General features: G+C 46.9%; 1 pseudogene across 1 annotated transcript; it reads right to left on the reverse strand.

Annotated features, from left to right (window-relative positions):
• Positions 1 to 8,536: 8,536 nt before the first annotated feature.
• LOC311524492 (elongin-B pseudogene) lies at positions 8,537 to 8,942 on the reverse strand (annotated as a pseudogene). The gene has a single exon. The product of its transcript is annotated as an elongin-B pseudogene (transcript).
• Between the last annotated feature and the right edge of the window lie 330 nt (positions 8,943 to 9,272).

A 9,272-nucleotide genomic window follows, 5' to 3' on the forward strand; every position in this document is an offset into this window, starting at 1 on the left:
GAGGCTATGTTAAGCAGACAAATTATTCATTGCAAGTTACTCAACTCTACTACTAATTATCATTGTTCGCTTCTGCCTAATTATTATGATGCTGCTGCTTCTCTCTTATACAGATGCATTTCTTGAGCTTCCTTCTTACCTTTGTCATTGCAATGACTTTATCCAGTGCCCAGTGTTTTTATGAACCCATCCCAGACAAGCAAGTATCCAACAAAAAAGGTAGGAACTGCAAACCCTCAACTATTCTATGTTCAACATTGTAGAAGGCACTTAGAATAGAATACAAGGCCAGGCTGGTTTTGTCCATTTTAGTCACTGTCCATTCACAGTAGGTGGGGAGGGAAGGAGGGACATGAAACAATGGGTTGGAATGAGGGTAGGGTAATAAATTCAACCTGGTGGGGAAAAAAAAAAGGGGGAGCAACAGGACAAGCATTCAGAAAGGTTCCCCTCCCCTCCACACTCCAGTTTAATGAAGGATGTCAGACTCTCAGGGGGGTCTGGTTCAGGATCCTAGCTTTGGTTCACTGGCAGTAATGGTCTCCAGATTACCTGGAGTCAATCCCCTGTGTTGCATTTTCCTAGAGACAGAAAACAACCTTAGAAACAAAATCTTCAGGTCCATCCATAGAGCTCCTAGCACTGCTCAGGCTGGATAGGGGCAAAGGTGAGCTATTAGCCACCTCTGCCATAGGGTCAACTTGTCTTGGGCTATGCCTGAAGGCTGCCCCAATTTGCGTAGGCTGCCTATAACTGCTGTTCTGGCAACCAAGGGATCCGTAGACACAGGGAAACTGGTGGCCCAGAAGGGGCTGGTGTAGGAGCCACTATGCAAACTGAGGATTCCATTAGGCAATTAACAAATGTCTGTGCCAGTAGGGGGGAAAATTGGACTAGTAGGTTTACCACGATATACATTGGATCATAGGTATGCCATGTCATGTCACACTTTAGTAAACTTATTTGCTGCTAAATGGTCAGGTGTACAACACCTGCAGTGGGAGCCCTTTGAAGAAGGCAGTTGGGGCTAGGACCGAGGGTGAAATTTCCAGGTAGGTTATTCTTATTTATGCACCAGTCTGCATGCAGATTTTGGCACAAAATTCAAGCTCAAGGGATACGCACACTATTATATAGTTTTAATTCTGTATTTTCACAAGTTGTATTATGTTTCATCTATCCAGGTTGCTTTAGGGATGGAGAGATGCATGATTTTGGTGTCTACTGGCACACCAAGGATTGCTTACGCTGTTTTTGCGCCCAGGAAGTAGTGTCCTGTTGCAACATGTGAGTGCAACAAAATTACTGAGTTATTTGGTTTGGACAAATATACTCTTCATGTAAGTGTAACTTTAGTGCCCTTGTGGCCAAGATGGAGTCTGCTCTGCAGGCAGCTCTGGCCAAGAGATGGTGCATGCAGGAATGCAGCAGGAAAAATTCCTTCCACCCCAGGGGCACCTGTTCCAAACCCCCCTACAGTGAACACACACACACAAAAAGTGCAATGGATATAATAAAGGGAGATATTTATTTACAGAGGGATGAGAGGAGAAAACCAACAAGGGGAAAATGTAGGGGGAGCAGTAGAACAGGGTTGCATCCAAACCAAGGCCCCATAGGCCCAGTGGTAGCACAGTCTGAAAGGGCAGACACTGAGCAATGTGTCTGCACAGAGAGTTCAGGAGTCCTGAGCAGAGTTCCAGTTTAATGGCGAGTCTTGGGTGCTCCTGGTAGTCTTCGGCAACAGTGAACTTTCCCCAACAAGCCACTCCGGTGCCCTCTTCTGCTGCTCTCTGCAAAGCCACAAAGTGCGGCAACCTCCCCACTTAACTAACTAGCAGCCTCCCTCCTTATTCCCAAAGCAGAGTCACAAGCTCCAGTACTCACAGTCCCATGCAGCTCTGGGCAGCAGTGATACTGGGTCCAGCTCTGGCCTGTCCTCAGGCAATTCCTCCCCAGCACAGTGCTCCTCGTGGCTCCTGTCCTGGGGTGTCCCCGATTGGCCGCCCTGTCCTTCCCAGGCAGGTTCTCTCTCTCCCCTTCACTTTGTCCAGGGCCTCCCTTCTTTCCCTGGGCTCCAGAGCCACACCTGCAATTTTCCCTCCTTTCTCCCACTGCTCACCCTCCCTAGTAGGAAAAAGATTTAAAGGGGCCATGCTCTCTACACCCAAAGGGGTTACATACACACCCCAGAACCCTGCCCCCCCCCCAAATACAGCTCTACTGCTTAACATACTGTATTTATCTGGTCCTATTACTGTAGTATCTGAACACCTCACAATCTTTAGTATATATCTTCAGCTACCTTCCACTCCTGGTGAGGTAGGAAAATACTGTTATCTCCATTTTACAGATGGGGAATGGTGGCACAGACAGACTAAGTCACAGATGCTAGCCCTTCCCAATCCTAGCCCTAGCCCCTGGACTGTCCTTCCTCTCTGCCCTCATAGAGTAGAAATGAGGCTGAACCAACCCTGAACTTTTGCTTCTGAGCCTGAGCTACTCCTGCAAACTCCAGATTAGAATTTCACAACTGGCTTCTTTCTTCATAAGAGGCTGAGCCAAAAGCCAGGATCAGAACAGCCATAAACATCGGGGGTTCAAAACCCAGAACTGGGTCCAGATCCAGCTTTTATGGCTCAGATCCATCTCTAGTGAAGAACATGGAAAGACACTTCAAAAACGAAGTCATGAGTGGCCAGCAGATTGAAATATGCTCAGAGTCCTGCATGATTCTGGCTGTCCCCCACACCTTCAAGAATCACAATCTGGTCAGAACAGCAAGACCTGAACCATTGTTGTTTGACATTTGTATTACCATAGCTCTAAGAGGCCCTAGGTAAGACCAGGCTTCTTTGCACAAGGTGGTGTACATACATAATCACATAGCCTATCGCCCTGATAATAAATGCCATCCCAGAGTTTGCCTAGATTTGTTAATCCCTCATGGGGAATGATTACCTGCAAGGGGTTTCAGCTACATTCTCAAGCCCTAGGCTCTTCATCCTGCATGGGCCTGGCTGGCTGAGGAAGGATGGTTAAAACTGAGAGATCCCCCATCTCAACTCAGAGCCATGATTTCCATCTATAGGCCCCTGCTTCTCATATCCAGGGTCAACGTCCAGGATCTGAAACCAGAGGATAGCCTCTACATCATGGGAGGGGAGATGTTGCAAACGGCCCTCTCCTGTGATGCTGTCCCCCAGTCACAGCATGGAGAGAAAGCCAGGCCGCTCCAGTGCATAGTTACAGAAACTCCATGAGCCAAAGAGTAGTCTGTTGAATCTGGTCCAGGATCTATGCTCGAAGTTGACAATGAGGCAGGATTTCAGAGCCCGGTCTCCACCCTGAGTGGGAACATCTACACTGCTATTTTTAGCTCTGCAGCCCAAGCCCCACAAGCCTGAGTCAACTGACCTTGGCTCAGACTCAGCAACACAAGTATTTCTTTGCCATGTAGACATACCCTTACTGTGTTAGGCCCTCTGTGTTAGGCCTTCCCACCAGTGCTTCCACTCTAAGAATGCAGCTTTTCTAGCCCCAAATAGAATCATGACTCATCAGCTCCCCTCTTCTGGCTCCCCCTGTGGATGGCCATTCCAGCACTTCAATGGTGTGCTTCTTCTTGTGACTCAACCCTCTAGCCAGGTCATCCTCTGTTCCACCACTTCTGGAGTTAACAGGGCCCCTTCTCCCTCCCAAAAACCCAAACAGTCCACAAGGCTTTCAGAGCATGTTGGTCCCTAATCCACTTATATTAGGATACTTTCACACCACCATCCTGAGTGGCCTGTAGGGGAACCCAGGCCCTGCCTCCACTATGGGTTCCAGCCCTGATAATGGCATAGAGAGTACACTTGTAAAGTATGAGGAGGATACCAGTCTGGGAGGGGTTGCAAGGATTTTGGAGGATAGGATTAAAATTCAAAATGATCTGGACAAACTGGAGAAATGGTCTGAAGTAAATAGGATGAAATTTACTAAGGACAAATGCAAAGTACTCCACGGAGGTAGGAGCAGTCAGTCGCATATATATAGAATGGGAAATGACGGTCTAGGAAGGAGTACTGTGGGAAAGGATCTGGGGGTCAAAGTGGATCACAAGCTAAATATGAGTCAGTAACACTTGCAAAAACAAACCAAAAAACCAAAACAATTCTGGGATGTATTAGCAGGAGTGTTGTAAATGAGACACAGGAAGCAATTCTTCCACTCTACTCCACACTAATCAGGCCTCAGCTGGAGTAGTATGTCCAGTTCTAGGCTCCATATTTCAGGAAAGATGTGGACAAAGTCCAGGGAAGAGCAACAAGTGATTAAAGGTCTAGAAGGGGAAGACTGAAAAAATTGGGTATGTAATCTGGAGAAGACTGAGGGATAGGGGCATAACAGTTTAAGTTCATAAAAGGAGGGGGGTGAAAATGGTCACCCTCTGAGGTTAAGACAAGCAATAGGCTTAAATCATAGCAAGGGAGGTTCAGGTTGGAAGTTAAGAAAAAACTTGCTGTCAGGGTGGTTAAGCACTGGAACAAATTGCCTAGGGAGGTTGTGAACTTTCCATCAGTGGAAGTTTAAGAACAGGTCAGACAGAAACACCCATCAGGAATCATTTAGATAATACTTAGTCCTGCCTTGAGTTCCAGGGACTGGACTAGATGACCTCTCGAGGTCCCATCCAGTCCTACACTTCTAGGATTCCATTGCAAGTAGCTAAAGTCTGCTGCCTCCCTGGATCACTTTCTGTTCTGCCTGACTGTAGGCCCCTTTCCCCCAGCCCCTTCCTGGGTTCACTCCTCTGCTGACTCTTCACCCCATCCTGGGCTCTGTAGCACTTTCCTGCTCTTCCAGCACTTTCCTGGGGGAGGCCCAACTCCTTGTCTGCCTGTTCCCAGGCTGCCTCCAGAGTGCCCAACCCTGGGGTGAGCCGAGACAAAAAGGAGATCCTTCCTCTCCTGTCCTTCCCCAGGGGCTCTGCATGCCCTTTTGCCAGAGCCCCCTTCTTGAGGGAGCATCCCACAGCCTACTCTCCCTCTAGGTCTCTTGCCTCCCTTCTTCTGCTTTAAAGTGCTTCCCTTAGCAGTCACCCTATTCCTTTCAGCAGGGACTAATCCTAAATTGGGCATGGCCCCAGCCTGCGGCACTAATTGCTCTGACTCCAGTTAATGTTTTCCCCTCAAACACTATAGGGGATACACACCCACCCCCTCACTGCACTAGTGCTGAAGTTGCTAGTCACCTGAAATGCAGAGAAGGAGAGTGGGGCAGAAGATAAGGGCAGAACAAAGAAACTGCAAAAGCTTACAGTGACCCTACTCCAAAAAGGTAGAGGAGTTTTAGTTTCAGATGTAAAACCACCACATCATAGGGTCACACAGCTAATCAAGAGGGTGAAAGGAATTTAAGGGGGCGGGGGGGAAGAGGAGAAGAGAGGAAGGATGGAGAAAGAAGAGGTGAAATCTCAAGGCCCAGCAGCAGCTCTTAGAATCTCTCCTGCTGCCAGAGTACCTACAGAGAGCACAGCAGCCTGGGGGGCTTTTCTCCCAGCCTTTGGGGGGAGACAGATGATGCAGGTGCTCTGTTGCTCTGACCCTGCTGTTTGTTCTCTTTCCCCATGGCAGAGCTCTCACCCCCGTTGGCTACGACCAAGAGAACTGCGAGTCTGTTTTTGATGTGGAATCCTGCAGCTACCAGGTGAGGAGGAAAGTCAACCCTCTCAAGAGCTGTGAAGTTAAGAGCTGGGTGATTTAGCAACAAGTCCCTTTTCTGTGCCTTATAATTTTAAGGCATAGTCAACCCTTGAGAATCATATTGTAACAAAGCAATGCATAGCTCTTAAGCTATAATAATTTTGATGTATGATGGGATCAGTCCTGGATGACAGTATTTTGCTTCTGATGGGTGAACTTGCTTCCTCACTGCCTCCTTTGTAGAGGAGTCTATTGCTAGTGGTCCACCCCTCCTTCCAGTGCATGAGGGAATAGGAGACTGTTTCATCCCAGCAAGGAAGGGCACACTGGCTCTGGGGAGCCAGAGAAAGGATAAAACATGAGCCATCAAATGCAATAGGTCTCAAACCTCACTGGCCTCTGTATCCATCTCTGTTCTAAATATTTGAACTGCTATCTATAGTTATATATAGACTGGGAATGGCTGGGTTATTACCCATATTGAATCTATTTCCCTCCCCCACGTTAAGTATCCTCACACCTTCTTGTGAGCTGTCTAAATGGGCCATCTTGATCACTACAAAAGTTTTTTCCCCTCCTGCTGATAATAGCTCATCTTCATTGGGTTTTAGCCCATGAAAGCTTATGCCCAAATAAATTTGTTAGTCTAAGGTGCCACAAGTATTCCTGTTCTTTTTGCAGGTACAGATCAACACAGCTGCTACTCTGAAACCTATATATAGTTTGAGAGCTACTTGCCTCAGAGCCACTAGATGGCACCTTTGCTCTGTACTGTAGTATTTCCCAAACCCTACTTGCAAACCCAGACCCTGCTCTTGTTGACATACAATTGCTTAACTTTGAGCACATGGTAGTTTTATTTGTATTTAGATGTGGTTGACATGGGTGAATGCTTGCAGGATCAGGGCCTGCATTTTTTTTTTTAAAAAAGATGTGTTGAGCTGTAGCTCACAAAAGCTTATGCTCAAATAAATTGGTTAGTCTAAGGTGCCACAAGTACTCCTTTTCTTTTTGCAAATACAGACTAACACGGCTGTTACTCTGAAACCTGTACTTAAGAAAGCCTCCAAGCAGATATAGGGGGAGTTGTGATGACTGTTCTAGCCCAGAAGAATGACCAGGATGAATTGCACCTTAGAGCAGAGTGGGAGGATGACAAAGCAGCAACATCTCACTTCAAAAACTTAATTCAGGAATTAAAATATTAGCACAAAACTCAGCCTAGGGCAAGGGGAGCAGAACACAATTAGAAGAGTCATGGTTCTAAAAAGCAAATTCTCTGTCATACCAATCTGAGTCAAAGGAAGAGAATGAAATCCCACTATATTAGTTAAATCAAGTGATTACAGCTAGAGCTGTTATGGTTTTATTCTGCCATCCCCTTCTAATTCAGGCCCCTAGAGGTGTAGTTTCCAGTGTCTGCTCTAGGCATGAATGTACCTAGTCATAGGTCTGACACCACTTCCTTTAGAGAGACAGTTCCATAGTCCTGTCAGCCTCCCCCTTCAGGCATTTTCTAAGAAAGCAAGTCTGCTTCTAGCTATGTCTCCCCCCAAAGCAGTTAAAAGGTCTCCCCTCCCTCACCCCAGAGCTTTTACACCCAGATACTTCTAATAGAAGGGGGCTCCAGACAACTTTAGACCGTCTCTTCCCATCCCCCCTCCCCCAACCACCTGGCTGTAGACTTACCACATCACATCTTCTCCAAGTAAAGAGCAAAGGAATGCTAAGCATTAGGCATGTACAAGTGATTCCCTCCAACCTGCTAATGAAGTGTCTGTCTCCTCGGAGCTACCTCCCTTGGCCAGTGAGATACCAAGAATGTCAATCCAGAGGTGGTTCTACCTGAGCCATCTAGGAGATGCTCTTACCCTGTCACACCAGGCAATGCCTCTACAGCCCTCAGCTGTACTGACCCTTCTGCTGCCATCATTACACACTCCCCGGTCTAATTTGCAATCTGTCATCTCTAGCTCTCTCATTGAATGCTGATAATTTTCTTGTTCCCCAAGATCAGCACCAAGCTAGAATAGTTGCACTTCTGTCAGCGGCTCATCTCCCTGGATCTCTCTAGGGTGGGAGGATGCACGTGGATTGTTTTTCCTATCATTTTAGTTTAGGATCCCCTGTTGAGTAGCCAGCATGTTAATTTTCTTCAATGGTTGAATAATTTAGTCAAACAGCTCCTCTCAATTAGGAGCTGACCTTTAGAGTGAAGAGTTTTGTTACCACATACATTGTACTGGTACAATATTACCACCTGGGTGCTCCATGAGTCCTGAGGCAGCTTCCAGAATGTCAGGAGATGGGCTTGAAAATCATCATGAGGTTTGGTGGTGGTTTGCCTAGTATTTCAGCCATCAGGGTTAACCTTTTTTCAAGCATCTCTCCACAATTTGAAGTCTAGAAGATTCTGACGTGGTCACATGATTCCAGAAGTTGGGACTTTAGGAAAAAAAGACACCAAATATAACAAGACTCCCCATAGGAAAGCTGGCTATGCCAGTTGTCTGTAGAGTTTGTTCATGTCATTGTTCTTGGAAGAAGTAAATGTTGAGGTTAAGTCTATGGACATTGACCTGGACAAGGAGGTTTAAGAGTTTGCTGCCTAGACTGTCACACCCCACCACCTCTTCACAAAAGAGAAGACACAAGGAAGCCAAACAATCATTGTCAATTGGCTCTCTAGAGACTGAGACAGAAGATGTTGGCACCCCAGAGAAGTTTAACAGCAAAGCTTTATTAGTCAAGGCATAATGTTTTCAAATGCTGCAAGTGAAATGAGCACACAGCAGTGACTGGTGCATGATCAGCACCATGTCTATGTGATGGAACAGCGGATTCTGGTTTCACTGCATGGGCTGCTCGCTGGAGCTGCTGCCAGAATCTTGAGGCTTCAAAACATCAGGCAGCTCAGGGGTGCTGGAGAAGGGGTCAATGTGCAATGGCTCAAAGGAGCCCTCACTGGCTCTGAATAAGGCCAAGCCCACCATGGCTGGCGCATGGGGACGGGAAGTCTGGCTGCTTAACCCACATTCTATCAAGGTCCTATCACCATCCTCCAGCAACCAGTCATCCTTGTATAGCTGCTGCTCCTCTGGAGGCCTCTTCAGGATGCCCCCCACAATCTTCTTCAGCTCCTGCACAGTGGTAGTCTCCTTGGCATCAGCAAAGATGGTCATTTTGTGGCGACGGATCATTAAGAAGACATCCATTGCTGCTACGGGAGTTCAATGGTCTGATGCAAAGGGGCCCCACGGCCTTGTGTGTTGAAGATGGAGACAACTGAAATGAGAGAACAGAGTCACATCGCTGGAAGGGATCTTTTGAGGGGGCCAGGAAGAGATCTACCTATCACAGCCGGATGAACAGCTTCACTCCTGTTCTGCCAGACAGGCTCACTATTGTTGTAAGGCATAAGCAATAGAGTCATTTACTCATAAGCAGATGTTTTCAAGGCATGTTCTGTTCATTACTCTGGTGTTGCTCATTTTAGTCCTAGAGTCCCCTACATTCCATTGAAATTTGACATTGGTGCCCTTTCACTTATGCAAACAAACAGATGCTCATAATGCTAAGACAGTA

The sequence above is a fragment of the Lepidochelys olivacea genome (genome assembly GCF_965140295.1).
Source record: "Lepidochelys olivacea isolate rLepOli2 genome assembly, chromosome: 7".
In the NCBI taxonomy this organism is placed as follows: domain Eukaryota; kingdom Metazoa; phylum Chordata; order Testudines; family Cheloniidae; genus Lepidochelys; species Lepidochelys olivacea.